Source organism: Pelodiscus sinensis, chromosome 28, assembly GCF_049634645.1.
Source record: "Pelodiscus sinensis isolate JC-2024 chromosome 28, ASM4963464v1, whole genome shotgun sequence".
Classification (NCBI taxonomy): Eukaryota; Metazoa; Chordata; order Testudines; family Trionychidae; genus Pelodiscus; species Pelodiscus sinensis.
Window position 1 is genome coordinate 4,313,802 of NC_134738.1, and position 16,399 is coordinate 4,330,200.

The 16,399-nt window shown below is 53.5% G+C and overlaps 1 long non-coding RNA gene across 1 annotated transcript; it reads right to left on the minus strand.

Moving 5' to 3' along the window:
- Nucleotides 1-1,635: 1,635 nt before the first annotated feature.
- Nucleotides 1,636-14,843, minus strand: LOC142820949 (uncharacterized). The gene is made up of 3 exons (XR_012897978.1): nucleotides 14,175-14,843; nucleotides 11,018-11,136; nucleotides 1,636-6,504 (listed from the first exon to the last, which is right to left on the minus strand). It is a non-coding gene; the product is annotated as an uncharacterized LOC142820949 (long non-coding RNA).
- Nucleotides 14,844-16,399: the final 1,556 nt, after the last annotated feature.

Sequence of the window (16,399 nt, forward strand, 5' to 3'; positions counted from 1 at the left end):
CTCTCCCTGGTCTGCAGACCAGGGGGACGGGGAGCAAAGACGCGTCTGGGCTGTCCGCTGCCCGCGTGGTCCGCTGCTTTGCTCCCCGTTCCCCTGGTCTGCAGACCAGGGAGACGGGGAGCAAAGCAGAGCAAAGCCAAGGAGCACACGGGCAGTGAACAGCAGAGCAAAGCCAAGGAGCACGCGGGTGCTCCGCCGCTTTGCTTCCTCTCCCTGGTCTGCTGGAGACCAGGGAGATGGGCCCCGTTCGTAACTGCGGATCCGACATAAGTCGGATCCGCGTAACTCAGGGACTGCCTGTAGATGTGCAATAGCTTTTCACCCAGTCCCACATGAGGCTCTCATAAGCAAGGCAGGGGAATATGATCTAGATCAGTGCTTCTCAGACTGTAATGCATGCACCACCACTGGTCCACAAGCTCCACGCAGGTGGTCTGTAGATGGCTCCTTCTAAAATGTGCCCCTGGGTTGCTGCATGCAAGAGAATGAGGCAGGCATGGCTCCACTAATTAAGTGCCTGGACCCTGGCAAAGATGCACATGAGGTGAGGTGGGGAGCAGGAGGTAGGTGAGAGGAGCGAGGTGGGAGAAGTAGGGGATGGGTGGGGTGGCAGTAGGGGGAGAAGAGGAGGTCGGGGAATTTGGGACATGTGGGGCTGTGGCAGCCAGAGAAATAGGCAACTTTCCAGGGCTGAGGCTGCTGGGAAGAGACAGCCCTCCTTCCCCGCCTCAGTTGTGTGGCAAGGGTGAGACCCCCGACAGATATTAAAATACAAGTTGTGTGCTTTTATCTGTAGAACAATACGGTGGTTTTACACAGCGTGCTTTTATCCAAAGTGCTTTACAATCGCTAGCTACAGTACAAACGACTTCATGGTCCGCTCAGACCATCGGCCATTTTGGTCTGCAAGAAAGAGAAGTTTAAGAACCCCTGGTCTAGATGAAATTACTGTAAGGTGGGTGCACAACTGGTTGAAAGACCATACTCAATGGTCATTCCCAAATCAATGGTTTGTTGTCAAAGTGGGGGGGGGGGCATGTCTAGCAGGGTTCCACAGGGATCAGTCCTGGCCCAGTGCTACTTACTATTTGCAGAGTGTGCTTGTGAAATATGCAGATGACACCAAGCTAGGAGGGGCTGCAAGCACTTTGGAGGACAGGGATAGAACTCAAAAGGACCTTGATGAATTGGAGAACTGGTCTGGATTCAACAAGATGAAATTCAACAAAGACCAGTGAAAAGTACTTAATGAAGGAAGAAAAAAAATCAGATGCACCTCTGCAAAATGGGGAACAACTAGCTAGGGGGTAGCACCGCTGGAAAGATCTGGGGTTATAGTGGACCACAAATGGAATATGAGTCAACAGATGCAAAACTCAAATCATTCTAGGGTATATTACCAGGAGTGTTGCATGTAGTGTGTGGCTACGTCTACATTGGCCCCTTTTCCGGAAGGGGCATGCTAATTTTTCAGATCGTAATAGGGAAATCCGCGGGGGATTTAAATATCCTACTTTGATCCTCCGGAAAAAAGAGATCCTCCGGAAAAGGGCTTTTTTCCGGAGGATCGGGCCGGATCGGGGCCAGTGTAGACGCTCTTTTCCGGCTTTTCTAAAAGCCGGAAAAAAGCGGCGGACATTTTTATTTAAATGCCGCGGGGGATATTTAAATCCCCCGCGGATTTCCCTATTACGATCTGAAAAATTAGCATGCCCCTTCCAGAAAAGGGGCCAATGTAGACGAGCCCTGTGTGTATACAGCAAAGTTATTTCGGATTAACGGCCGTTATTCCAAAATAACAATGTGAGCATCTACACAGCCATTCCGTTATTCTGAAATAATTTCGAAATAACGGGCGGCTTATTCTGAAATCTGTAAACCTCATTCTATGAGGAATAACGCCTATTCCAAAATTGCTATTTCAAAATAAGGTGTGTGTAGACACTCCACTGCTGCTGTTTCGGAATAGCCCCTCCTCCGGGCTATTCTAAGTTCTCCTCCTCAGTGCCTCCTAGGGCTCTAAATCAAGATAGTGTGTCCACATTAGGGAAGCCTGCCTTGAACTAATTTTGAGGCTTCCTTGCAGTGTAGACGTGGTATTTGAAACAAGCTATTTTGGAATAACTATTCCAGAATAGCTTATTGTGAAATTCATGTGCAGTGTAAATGTACCCTAAGACACAGGAGGTAACTGACCTGTTCTTCTTAGCTCTGGGGAGGGCTTAACTAATATACAGTGTCCAATTCTGGGCACCCCTCTTCGTAAAAATATGGACACATTGGAAAGAGTCCAGAGGAGAGCAACAAAAAATGATCTAATGTTTAAAAAATCTGACCTATGAGGAAAGGTTAAAAACACTGGGCATGTTTAGTCTTGAGGGAAGAAGACCGATAACAGTCTTCAAGTATGCTAAGGGCAGTTACAAAGAGGACGGAGGCCAATTGAACCATATGGCCATGGTAGGAAAAAAGTAATGGGCTTAATCAGTAGCAAGAAAAGTTTAGGTTAGATAGGAGGAAAATCTCTAACTAGAAAGGTAGTTCAACTCTGAAATAGGAAAGAGGTCGCAGAAGATAACTTCAGGCAAAGTTAGGGTTAGAATCCAGGTCTGTAATAGCATGGTGCCAAAATGTATCCGCTTTAAACCTGATTTGGTTACATAGCACCCCATGTTGTGCTAAATAATAAATGTATTAAACAAAACTGGACCTAATACAGATTTGAACCTCTCTAATCTGGCACCCTCAGGACCTGACTGGTGCCGAAGCAGAGAATTTGCCGAATCCTGGGAGGTCAATGTTGTTTAGCAGCATTACCAACGCTGCCTCTGCTTACTGGGCTGTTAGAAGACATTGTGGGGTAAATTAAAGCTAAACACCAGCACAGAACACTGGGAACCAGGAGAGGTAGCTGTAAGCAAACTTTACGGAACTGTGGGAAAACTTGGCCCACCCCATGATAAGTGGACATCGGGCTAACCACAATCATGCCCGACTACGGATGTTGCTGGACTAGAGATTCAACCTGTACGGTAACTCGTGTTCCCCACCATTAACCTTTTGCCATGATGAAAATTGGCCATTTGTTCCTACTCTGTATCCTCTCTTGACTTTTGATCCATGGCACAAGTTTCCTTCTTGCCCCATGATGGAAGTACTCTGTCAAAACGGCTTTTTAAATAAATAGTGTCCATGGTTTGCCTTTACGTGACTTCTAAGAGATTATTATTTCTATCCCCTCAGCAACTAGACACCTTAGTCAAGGACTGCATTGCCAGGTGCTGGACAAGCAAAGAACAAAAAAGCAGTCCCTGCTCCCAAGGGCTGACAATTAAGATTTGCAGAAACCATGCTGGTAGAGCCTGTCAGATCACAATCTGCCAAGTCTTTTATTCTATTTTTAATTATAATTGTAATGGGTTTATCAGATACTGGTTTGCTCACTGCGCTTGTGTACCTGGAATGTGTGGGGGATGCCAATTGACCAGTAGCAGCGCTGTGATTGGCTGCAGAGGGAGTGCCTGGCTCTCACAGTCAGTGTTGTGTGCGATCTGCACGCACCTCCCTTCACGGGCCCTTGCTCTACGTGCGTGTCGCTAGCAATACCCGTAGGAAAGAAACCTACACGGACAGCAGAACTGGCGACCCTGTGCATGGACAACAGTAAACAATATCTCACAGGCGGCGCACAGAACCCAATGGGCTGCATGTGGCCCTCAGCCTGCAGGGTTCCCATTGCTGCCTGAAAACCCAATTCTTGGAATCCTGATCTCTAATGGTATATTGCAGTCTAGCAATGTGATATTCATCTGGTAAACCTCTAGTGGCTACACATGACAATTACTCATGAATGAAGCATTAGGGCCCTGTACCTGGGATTGGAAACTCAGCTCAAAGCCTGAGGTGACCCCTGCAAGGGAGATCTCATAGCTGGCTAGGACAGAAGTTGTTTTCCCAGTTTTTTTAAGGAGGAGGGTTTCTAATAGCCACGGTGAGAAGATACAATTTACAACGGGTTTTATAATTACAAGTCTGTTGCAGTCCAATGACAACAAAACCCAGGTGTTCCGCATGTATTGGTTCCATTACAGTAACTGATGTCACATGCCGCAGGATGAAAGGCTGGGAGGCGTGCGCCGCCTCCCCCCGCCACTGCTCCAGCGTAATGCCACTGAAGTTAATCATGCTTTCTGCATGGGTATTCCATAGTCCCACTGGCCTACACAAATTGCGGCCAGCTCTCTGCTTTAGCTCCCCCCTCTGTAAGGAAGGGGTAATAACTCCTCCCTGTTGCAGGGTGAGGATGAACACCCAACAAATTGTAAAGTGCTTAAAGAGCCACCAGTGAAATGCATGATGTGGTGGGGTAGCCACGGCAGCCCTAGCATACAGGGAGACAAGGTGAGAATACTTTTACCATCAGAAGTTGGTCCAATATAAGATATTACGCGACCCGTGTTGTCTGTCTATGTAAGACCAAGGCATTATTATTAATTAGATTTATTTCACACACTCTGCCGTCTGAGTGCTTTACACAGAGGCCAGAACTCAAATTGGTCAGTAAAAGGTAAATACATTGAAAGGGTTTTTTTTAATGGTTTGCTTCTTGAGAAAAAAAGTGACACTAAATTTTTCAGTAACTTTAATTCTGGTTTCGGAGTTTGGTTTTTCTCCCCTCGCCTGTGGAAAAAAGAAAAAGCAGCGTGAAAGAAAAAGGGGGTTTTCTCTCGCAATCATGAAGCAAAAGAGTTTCAGATTCTTTTTGACTGAAAATCTTGTCAAAATATAAAAGGATGGAAATGAATTTTTTCCCACAAAACATCACTGACACCTCAGTGAAACCCAAGGGAAATAATTGCAACTGGTTCTTGTCATAATCAGAATAAACCAGCGGCCCCATTCTCCTGGAGCCAAGGGTGCCAGAACCATGGGGGGGGGGCATGCCAAAGTGACCCCCATCCCATGCCTGACCTGGCTGCTCCAGCCGTGAGTTGGTGGCCCTCTCTTCTAGCACCACAGCAGCCCCTGGTGGGTGAAACACGTAAGTGCAGCACCTCCACAACAGAACGTATCATTCCACAGATCTGCACAATTTCTTTTTTGTTAAAAGTAGGGGGCAGGGGGAGGGGGCATGGTTGTGAGCCCCAGTCGCATGTCAGGAGCCCATGCAGAAGGTGTGTAAACAGAGGAAACAGATCAGGGCCGTCCCTCGGAGGATGTGGGGCCTGGGACAATCCCCACTCTCCGGCCCAGCCCCCCCCCCGCCTCTTCTCACCCCACCTCCCTGCACACCCTAAGTCCCGCTCCTCCTCCACCCCCATGCTCCCATTGCACCCCTTCCCCAAAGCAACGTGACCCGGGGGATTACCGGGGGACATGGCACCCGCAGCAGAGCTTGGCCCCCCACACTCACCGTGGTGCAGTGACCCTGCTGTGCTCCCCCAGGCCTGGCTCCCAGCCACATTGCTCTGGGGAGCAGAGCAGGCTGGGGCTGGGTCACTCCTCTTCCCACAGTTCGTGGCCCCTGCTGCCGGGAATACACCAGGCCTCTCTGGGCTACACAGGCCCTCTCCCGAAGAGCTGGCAACGCCCACGTAAGAGGAAAGACACCACAGAGGGACGGAGACAGATGGGGGAGTCCCAAGGAAACAACGAGGCAAGTTTGGTCACCGTACTCAGCAGTGGTCTCTGTAGCGTCACATTTCTGCTCTGTGGCTGCTGCCTCAATTGTGGCTGTGGAAGCTAAGCAATAATTTTACATTTTGTTCTGACACTGAGTTTCGTTGTCCCCCTTGCCCCTCCTGGGGGAGGGGTGTCCAGCCGGTCGGGTATCAATCTCCCTCCAAAGAGGCAGTTCCGTGGTTTCGAGGAACTTGGCTCAACTGTGGAAAGACGGAGGCTCCGTCAATATCTCGGGCTGATTGCACTGAAGGCCTTGGAGAGTCATTCAAGACCTTGACCCCGTCCATGGGAAGCTGCTAGAGAGAGCCTGTGCCAGGAGAATGCAGCCTTGGTGGCTACAGATGACACTGGTGCTAACAATAGAGCCAGTTGAAACAATGTCCCATTGGAAAATGCTGATTCCAGGGACTCTAAACATGCTGCAGGGTCATGCCAGTTCTGCTCAAACGTCTGATGGCAACAGGCAGGCAGACTGCCCACGGCCGCACCTGGCTGCCTCGCAAGCTGTCTGGCCACTCACTTGGGGCATGGGCAAGGGGGGTGCGCAACTCCCTGAGCAGCTGGTCTGCCTCGTTCCCTGCTGCCCAACCAGCATTCCAGCCGCCAGCTAGAAAGATCTGAGGTTTGCATCTATTTGTGTCAAACCAAAAATCGACAACGTCAGAGTTTTCCGGGGAACAGGAACGCTGGCCTCCGACCAGCTGGGGGTGGAAAGCCGGGGCCCGTTCCACGGCACTAGTAATGCCGGCAGGCAGCACCATCCCAACGTGTAGTCTTGTGCACTAAGGTGTGTTTCCCAAGATCTGCTTTCCCAGAAACGATCTAGATTGGAATGAGTTTGGAGGAAATCAGGAAAAAAAAAAAGACGTGTTTTTCTGATTCCTTGATTTTTCGGGCAAGTTTCGTAATTTGTTTTGGGGGGAGGTGTCTGATTTTTGAGCTTTTGGGGCTAGCAGTTTTGTCACTGAGAGGCCTAAATGTCCATCCTGCGCTACCATGGGAAAGTCAAAGGGACTCCAAGTCCTAGGTGCAGGCCTATTGATGGGGGGGAGGGGTAGCAAACGGGGCAATTGGCATGGGGCCCAGGCAATTTAATAGAGCCCGGGGACCCACAACCACGGCTGGCAGCTCACGTTGCTCTAAGAGAGGCTTTCTGCCTGTCCTTGCTCCATACCACTCCCAGAGTGGCCAGCATCTGCCTGCAGCCCCGGAAGGGAGGCTCTTCACTCACTACCCTGAACAGCAACTCTGCAGCGCCTACTGGTCGGGAACTCTGGCCAGTGGAGCCATGGAGATGGGAGCAGCATGTGCCAGTTGTAGCAGGTGGAAATGCCCTGCCCTCCCCACCCAGGAGCCACCGCCAGACAGATGTGCCAGTCACATCTGGGAGTCACCTAAGGTAAGGCTGTGCCCCAGGTGCCCTGCTGCATCCCAATCTTCTGCCCCAGCCTAGAGCCTGCACCCCAACTACATCCAAATTCTCTCCCAGAACCCACACCCCATCCTCCACCCCAATCCCCTTTCCCAGCCCAGAGCCTACTCCCCCTCCTGCACCCCAACCCCTTCCCCCAGCCCAGAGCTCACTCCCCCTCCTGCATCCCAACTCCCTCCCCCACCCTAGAGCACACACCCAAATTCCCTCCCAGAGCTTGTACCCCCTCCTACATTCCAACCCCATGCCTTAGCCTACAGCCCACGCACCCGCATCCCCACCCTTTTCACTGTCATTTAGCCCAATGGGACCCAGGTCACTGCCCACTCTTGCCCCTCTGCCTCCACATGTGCAGGTTCTGGTGGGCCTCTGGGGGAGCCTGATTCTGGGGAAAGGGGGATGCTGCAGCCGGAGATGCCCCAAGCCCTGACTACGCCCTGCAAGGCAATGAGCACGATGCCCGGGGAGTTACGTTTCCTCCGCAGTGCCCTGCTCTCCTTCGCCCACAATGGCCCAGGAGAGCAGTCAGGGGAATTCACGCCTTGGCCAAGCCAATCCCCAGCTCATGACGGTGACTCGTCCCTTGACAGGCCTGGCTTCATCCCTCTCCTGGCCTTGTCTGGTTTTTTCCCAGGGTGGGGGGGATCAGATATTCAGCTGTTTGTCTCAGCTGCATCCAAACCTGAAGGCAGAAGCCACGGAGAAAGCATTTGGCGCTAGTGCTGGTGTCAGGAGCTGCTTTTGATTGACACACGGGGGGTCCCCATGGAGCTCATTAAACTCGACCTCAGCCCCTCTCCCAGGAGGCCTCAACACAAGACTGATCAGCTTGAGTTTAGACCCCGTTACACAGGCTGGCTCCTCTGCTGATGCGGTGACTGTGCCGGGTTTTCTGCAGCGTTAATGCCTTTCGGAGGCACAGATGCTTTTCCTGCTAATGACAAACCTTGGCACAGGGTCAGTGGGCGCTGGAGGACCCCCCAGGCATCTGAGAGCGGGATTATTCATGAAGGCCTTCCCGCCTGCCACCTCTCCACTCCCATCCCCAGTGCCTGTCCTTTTCCCTGGCTCACTTGGGCAGTCCTGGTAGAAACGGTCGCTGCACAAAGTGAAAAACTTGTTTTGTTCAGCCCACAGTGCCTGAGAGAGGGATCGAGTCCCCATCCAGCCCAGTGCCTGCTGTGGGGGCTGGCAGGAGAGGGAGTAATCGTGGGGCAGGAGCCAAACAACAGGAGGAAAGATCCAGGCACATGCCTAAAGACGGGGCTAAGCAGAGAAGAGGCTGTGGCATAGAGAGAGGAGCCAGTTGCACATTTCCAGAAGGAAGGGCAGCCACCGGAAGTGCAGGCAGACAAGGTGTGCACACGGGCAGCCTGAGACCCTCCTCCGCACCCGTGCACACACCTGCAATGCAAAGTAGCGCACACACAAAGGCACAAACACCTGCATGCACACACAGACACACACACACCGACCTAGGTACACACACAAAGGCACAAACACCTGCATGCACACACAGACACACACGCACCGACCTAGGTACACACACAAAGGCACAAACACCTGCATGCACACACAGACACACACGCACCGACCTAGGTACACACGCAAAGGCACAAACACCCGCATGCACACACAGACACACACTCACCGACCTAGGTACACACGCAAAGGCACAAACACCCGCATGCACACACAGACACACACTCACCGACCTAGGTACACACGCAAAGGCACAAACACCTGCATGCACACACAGACACACACGCACCGACCTAGGTACACACACAAAGGCACAAACACCTGCATGCACACACAGACACACACGCACCGACCTAGGTACACACGCAAAGGCACAAACACCCGCATGCACACACAGACACACACGCACCGACCTAGGTACACACGCAAAGGCACAAACACCTGCATGCACACACAGACACACACGCACCGACCTAGATACACACGCAAAGGCACAAACACCCGCATGCACACACAGACACACACTCACCGACCTAGGTACACACGCAAAGGCACAAACACCTGCATGCACACACAGACACACACGCACCGACCTAGGTACACACACAAAGGCACAAACACCCGCATGCACACACAGACACACATGCACCGACCTAGATACACACGCAAAGGCACAAACACCTGCATGCACACACAGACACACACGCACCGACCTAGATACACACGCAAAGGCACAAACACCCGCATGCACACACAGACACACACGCACCGACCTAGGTACACACGCAAAGGCACAAACACCCGCATGCACACACAGACACACACGCACCGACCTAGATACACACGCAAAGGCACAAACACCCGCATGCACACACAGACACACACGCACCGACCTAGGTACACACGCAAAGGCACAAACACCCGCATGCACACACAGACACACACGCACCGACCTAGGTACACACACAAAGGCACAAACACCCGCATGCACACACAGACACACACGCACCGACCTAGATACACACGCAAAGGCACAAACACCCGCATGCACACACAGACACACACGCACCGACCTAGATACACACGCAAAGGCACAAACACCCGCATGCACACACAGACACACACGCACCGACCTAGGTACACACACAAAGGCACAAACACCCGCATGCACACACAGACACACACGCACCGACCTAGGTACACACGCAAAGGCACAAACACCTGCATGCACACACAGACACACACGCACCGACCTAGGTACACACGCAAAGGCACAAACACCTGCATGCACACACAGACACACACGCACCGACCTAGGTACACACGCAAAGGCACAAACACCTGCATGCACACACAGACACACACGCACCGACCTAGGTACACACGCAAAGGCACAAACACCTGCATGCACACACAGACACACACGCACCGACCTAGATACACACGCAAAGGCACAAACACCTGCATGCACACACAGACACGCGCGCACCGACCTAGGTACACACACAAAGGCACAAACACCTGCATGCACACACAGACACACACGCACCGACCTAGGTACACACACAAATGCCCACCCTCTGACACATCCACAAGTCGCCTGGATTAGGACACGAGTCAGAGGCAGATTTGGGGCGAAGGGGGGTAGATGGCCTGTGACAACTGGGGGAGGGTTTCGGTCGAAGGGGATCCTGGGGGAGTAATAAGCAGGGTGTGGAAGGGGAGAGCGAGGATGAGGCAGCATTGCTCAGTCTGCTTGGACGGAGGTAGGAAGGGACACAGCACAAACCCTGCTGGAATCAGCCAGTCCACTGCCTCCTTGTGCCTCTTCTTGGGCATATTGGGCAAGGGTCAGTTTACAGTGTGCAGCAGAAATTACCATATGTAAATGGTTCATTAGCACATTCATTGTGACAGGGGGTTCATGGCCCTGCAGCCATGCGCATGCTTTGCCTACCATATCCCTAGCCTCCTCAGCTATTGCAAATGCATTCCCGGGCACCCTGCCCCCGGAGCACTGCCCAAGCAGTGTCCACAAAACTTCTGGGGCGGAGAGTGTGGAAAGCCAAATGCTGGTGTCGCTCCCCATCTAGTCAGGTGAATAACTAGGAAGGGGAGAAAGCTTTGTCTGGACTGGGATTGCTGAACCAACGAGTGCAAATCCCTAAGGCAGATCCGCTGCTGCGCTGTTGTAATGGCAAACAGCAATGCCATGCTTGTATCTGCAGCTCTCACGGCACTGTGCGGAGGGGGTCAGCATCTTTAGTGCCCTCAGACAGATTTGGGAACTGAAGCACAGAGGGGAGCTATGAGTAGATGCCGGTGACTCAGCCTGGAACGTGCAGCTACTGGGACTCAGCCCCATACGCAGCCACTCCGAAGCAGTTCTTCCTGGCTTTACACTAGGGCAGAGCACCCTACCGCAGGTCCTGTTTTATCCCAGTCTAGCGCATCTATATTCGGGGTCCGGATTGGGGTAGCGACATACATCAGTGCAAATCCTCCCAGGCAAATGGTGTCTCAGTCCAAGTCGGGGGCAGCTGTGGGGGAGAAATTGCTATGAGCCTCCAGACAGCACCAGTGACACTTTTCGAGCCCCTTCAAACACAAGCAGGTACCTCCAGGCAAGGAAGAACCTGCTCCGGAGAGGAGAAAGATGCAGGGGAGAGTATGCAAGGAAATCCCCTTCCTCCATCGCCTGCCCCTTGAAGGAGGCACTCTGACTCCGGGAAGCCTCCCTCAATGGACACAGCCGCTAAGGATAAGCTGAGGCCCAGCAAGTGGAGGTACAAAAGCTCTTGCGCCTCCCTCTCGGGGTCAAGTGGGAGACCTGAGGGAGCTTCCTACATGGCTCGGTGGCTCCCCTTCTGGGCCAATGGGGAACCCTGTGCCTTGCGGGCAGGTGGGATCTGCACAGGCCACGGACTTGCATAATGTATCCCAAGCTGCCCAGTCCAGACCCAGCTCCTGGTCCAAGAGCTCAGGCTCCAGGCCGTCTGAATGCAGCTGTAGGGGTTCTCCCAGCTGTAGGGCTTCTCCCAGTGGGGCGTCCCCATCTCCCCACAAGAGGACACCAGCAAGGTGGGATTTTCTGCCAGGCAGGACTCCTCCTCTGGCCCCGCAGCAGAGCTGAGAAGGCTGGCCACATGGAGTAGGGGACATACCCCAGATGGTACCCTGCCACTTCAATGCCCCCTAAAAACAGCTGTTCCGGCACCTCTTGCAGGGGCTGGCACCCCCGGCTCCTTGTTGTTAATGTCTGAATAAACCCCACCCTGCAGCCATGGTCTCAGATTGTTCCAAAGCCACCCTGCCCCCGTGGGAGGAGGAGATGGTGCGTTGTGAACCTCTGCCCCATTTCCTACGTTGCCAGCAGAAAGAACTGGTCTTTCTCTGCAGCTGTCAGGGCTGCCTTGTCTGGCCCAGAAGGTTCCCCAAACTGCCCTGCCCTAGTTTAGAGGCCTTAGCGTTGTTACTAGTCTCTCCCCTATAGAGAGGGGGCTACTTAGCCTGCTTTGGCACCACTCGCCCCATCCCAGGCACCCACAGGGGGCTCTTTGCTGAGCAAGGAGGTGTGGACTGGTCAGGGAGGAATGGGAAGTTTGGGGGCAGGTGCAGGATGATACTTCCAAAAACCCTGCCCTCCCCTCAACCTTTCACATCCCTAGAAGGGGGCTGGTGCCAGCTACACTGTGCTCGCCTTTTTCAGTAGTTGGGAACTTTGAAGGAAGTTTCATGAAGCCAGCAAAATGTATCCTCTGGCCCCTAGGCTATCCCCGCTGAAGGGCAGAGGCCTGCTGCCACCAGCAGAACTGTGCAACCTTTTTTAAAAAAGGGAATCTTGGATAACAAAAAGTATTTGCTTAAATATAGGGGCTGCTGCCAGCTCTCCACAGGTCTGTAAAGAGACTCACACACAGACTGTTAGAATAATTGATAGACCCTTCGCCATGTCAGGCTTAATTCATTTTCCCAATTCCCCCTGACATGACTGTGATAGTGTTGCCACCTAGTGGCTATTCTCAACATCACAACATCGAATCCTAATTAATACATAGCCATTATACAGTGCGTTGCGTACACACGTCAAAGTACTCTGGGAGGTCAGTATCATTATCCCCATTTTATGGGGCACAAAGTGCCTTGTCCAAAGTTACCCAGTAGCAGGGCCAGGAACCATTCCCAAGTCTCAGTTCAGGGATGCTACCCCTACAGAACACTGCGGCGGCAACAGGAACGTAAAACCAATAACGTACATTCAAATATAATAAAATGATTATTTAAACCCCCTTGTGCTGGGTGGTTACAAACCCAGAACAAAGAGACAGTCCCTTGGGACTAATGCTTAGAGCCAAAATCTATGAAGAGGCCAAAGGGGAATTGCCAGAACAGAATACATCGATAGAGAGAAAACAGGCTGGGGGAAGGGAAATGTTGGACAAGAAAGCGTCTTCATTTTCTGCCAGCACGGTGCCCCCCCACATCATCACAGAGCTCTGTCTAGCTCCTCCCAGCTTATTTCTCCTGCCCACTGCAGGTCTTCCAGTGCTCCGGGGGAGGATCAATAAGATTCCCGGGGTACGTCTACACTGCAGGCTACGCCAAACTCTGAGTCTGGCTGAAGTCCAAGTCCTCCTTCCATCCACACACAAATCAGTCTGACCCAGGTCAGCAAGCCCTCAGGACCCCCCTGAGATGCTGCTAGTGGACAGGTCAGAGCTTTAATCCTGCTCTGGCGTCCAAGATGAGGGGAGCGGTTGAGCACTAAGACCCAGGGAGGCATTGCTTCCCCTTGCCGCATACCCCCACCAATGTCTCTGCTCCTTTCCTGCCCTTGCTCTGTCCCCGCCCTGCCTTTTCCCCCCAAGCAAGGCAGCAGACTAGCAGGGGTTGGGCTGCCGCCCCCGCCCCCACCCCCATCTGCAGCAGCATGGGGAAACGGAGCAACACAACCCCAGCCCACTCCGCTCCTCCCGCCATGTCACTCCGCTTCCTCCCACCGCTGCCAGTGAGAGTGGGTGGGCCTGACCCCTCACTCTGCTAGTCCCCCGCCCCAGGCCACCCAAAGGCTCTAGCCCCTCCTGCCAATGGCGTTTGGAGGCGCACATGGCCCCTGGTGCCCCCAGCATCGCCCCAGCATTGTGCACTATGAGAGCGTTAACATCGCCGTGAGACCTGGGCCCAGGTTTACAATGCAGCATGGACACTCAAGCGTGAGCCTGGAAACACGGAGACTGCAGACCCGGGTAGACATACCCCCGGAGGCCACCCGCAGCCAACACTGACCCCACACCTTGTTCTAAATACTGATTTCAGAAGTCTACATAACAAAAATGACGAAAACCAGATTCGCCAGGGTTCGGAGCTGCCCAGGACTGTCTGGGACAACACCCCAGTGTCCCTAGGGCAGCACGTGGGTCTGAAGACAGCTGGAGTCGTGTGCTGAGGTGGCAGGGAACTGGGGCTGTCTGGTGTTAGCCTGGTGGGTGGGGGAGCCTGAAAGGAAGCTAAGCGGGTGTGCGGTGGGTCACAGAGGCGTTGCCTGAGAGGAGACTGGTGCTAGGACTGCACCCCTTACCTGGAGAAGGTGTGGGTGCTCCTGCCACCCCCGTCTGGCAGCTGCTCCTCCCTGCGTGAGATTCAGAGAAGTTGGCTGGGTTCTTTTTCATTAGCCCCCATGCAGACTAGAGATGCAAGTGTATAGCCCCGTGCCTGCTGCCCTCCTGTGGGCCAGGCAGTTCAGGTGATACTAAAAGAAACCAAGCAAAGACTGTAATGAGTCCAGCAGCCACGGTTGGGCTGGGACGTTGTTACCTAGCCTGGGCTGGTGTCAATGCCCTGCTTTGTAGGTCCGAGGTTCCTTGTTCACTGCTCTCATCTCCCATCCGGAAAAGCCATTAACGCCTACAGCGCAGTCAGGGGAAGTGCTGCAAGGCCAGCCCGATGGCATGTGGGAGCCAGAGAGCTGCGGAGGAGCTAAGTTTGCTTCCCTCTCCCCCCCAACCAAGCACCCAGAGTCCCTGCCTACACGGCAGGAAAATGTGCACTGAGGAGCTGTGTGACATACTATGATGGGGAATCCAAATTATCTCGGGGACCGTGTGGGCTCCACGGAGCAGAACTGCCAGCCCCAGGACAGGAGTCAAACCCCGAAAGGCGGGGGGGGGGGGGAATTCTTTTTTGGTCTTTTGATTTTTAACTCTTCCCTGGCATGGGAGACAAGGAATTTTGCCAACTCTCCCAAACATTCAGTACAGACAGCAAAGAGCTTCCAGCTTCTCCCCCAACCTGCCAACTCATCCCTCGCCATCCACATCAGTTACGAGTCTCTCTCAGCCTCACCTCTGCAGCTTTTGGGGTTCTTCACGCCAGGAAGAGGGACCGGGGTGACTGCAGCATGGTCCTTTCCCCCAGTGACCAAATAGCAAGTGTGAAAAATCAGGGGAGGTTTAGATTGGACATTAGGAAAAAATTCCTAACTGTCAGGGTGGTCAAATATTGGAATAAATTGCCAAGGGAGGTGGTGGAATCTCCCTCTCTGGAGATATTTAAGAGCAGGTTAGATAGACATCTGTCAGGGATGGTGTAGACGGAGCTTGGTCCTGCCTTGAGGGCGGGGGGCTGGACTCGATGACCTCTCGAGGTCCCTTCCAGTCCTATGATTCTATGATTCTAGGGGGCGGTGGGGTGGGTAAGAGAGAGAGCGAGCTCCAAACACTAGGGCTGTCCCTATACAATTGGGCTGCCGAAGCAGCGGTCACTTCATTTTCTCCTCATTCCCAAGGAAGTTTTTTGCACACGCCTTTCCCCCTCCCAGGAAGGGGGGGCCAGTTCCAGGGAGCACACTGTGACGTAGTGGGGGTACCTGGCTGGTTTCTATGCTGCTGGCTCTGGGGTAACCCCCACTGGCTGCCGTGGGTACCACGACCCAGCAAAACAGGATGAGTCACTATGCAAACGAGTATGGCCAGCCACCCCCCATGGAGAGGAACAAAGGAAGATGGATGCTGCCCTGGCTGGGGGGCAGGGCTGGAAGAAGGGAGTTAGTGCCTGGCTGGAAAGCAGGGGAGAAGGAACTGGGGAGGGGGCTGGGATTCCCCCATCTCAAGGGGAGCACTGAGGCCTCTTAGCCCCCAGTTCCTGTAACCAGATTACATCTGTGCTGTGCTGTATCCTGGAGGAGCAATAAACCACCCTTAATTCCACTGGCTGGTGCAGTCTGTTTGTGCCATTTCGGGGTGCAGGAGACGGGGGACCCCCAACACGCTGTCACACACACCTGGCCTTGCACGGACAGGAGTGCAAAGCAGCCAGACCCACTGTTCAGAGGGTGCGGTACTGCCCTGGAGGGAGCAAACTGCCTGCTTCCAGGAGCAGCTTTGACTGGCTTGGGCTATAGGGAGTGTTGAGTGGTGTCTGCAAGGGATGTTATAGGAGTGTCAGGGGCTCTCTGTGGGGGTGTTGTAGGGGTGTCTGTAGGAGAATAGGGGGTATCTGTGGCGTGGGGGTGTTGTAGGGGGTGTCTGTGGGAGGGCAGGGGGTGTTGGAGGTATAGGGGTGTTTTGGGGGGTGTCTGTGGGAGGGCAAGGGGTGTTGGTGGTATAGGGGTGTTTTGGGGGGTGTCTGTGGGAGGGCAAGGGGTGTTGGTGGTATAGGGGTGTTTTGGGGGGTGTCTGTGGGAGGGCAAGGGGTGTTGGTGGTATAGGGGTGTTGTAGGGGGTGTCTGTGGGAGGGCAGGGGGTGTTGGAGGTATAGGGGTGTTTTGGGGGGTGTCTGTGGGAGGGCAGTGGTGTGGGGGCAAGC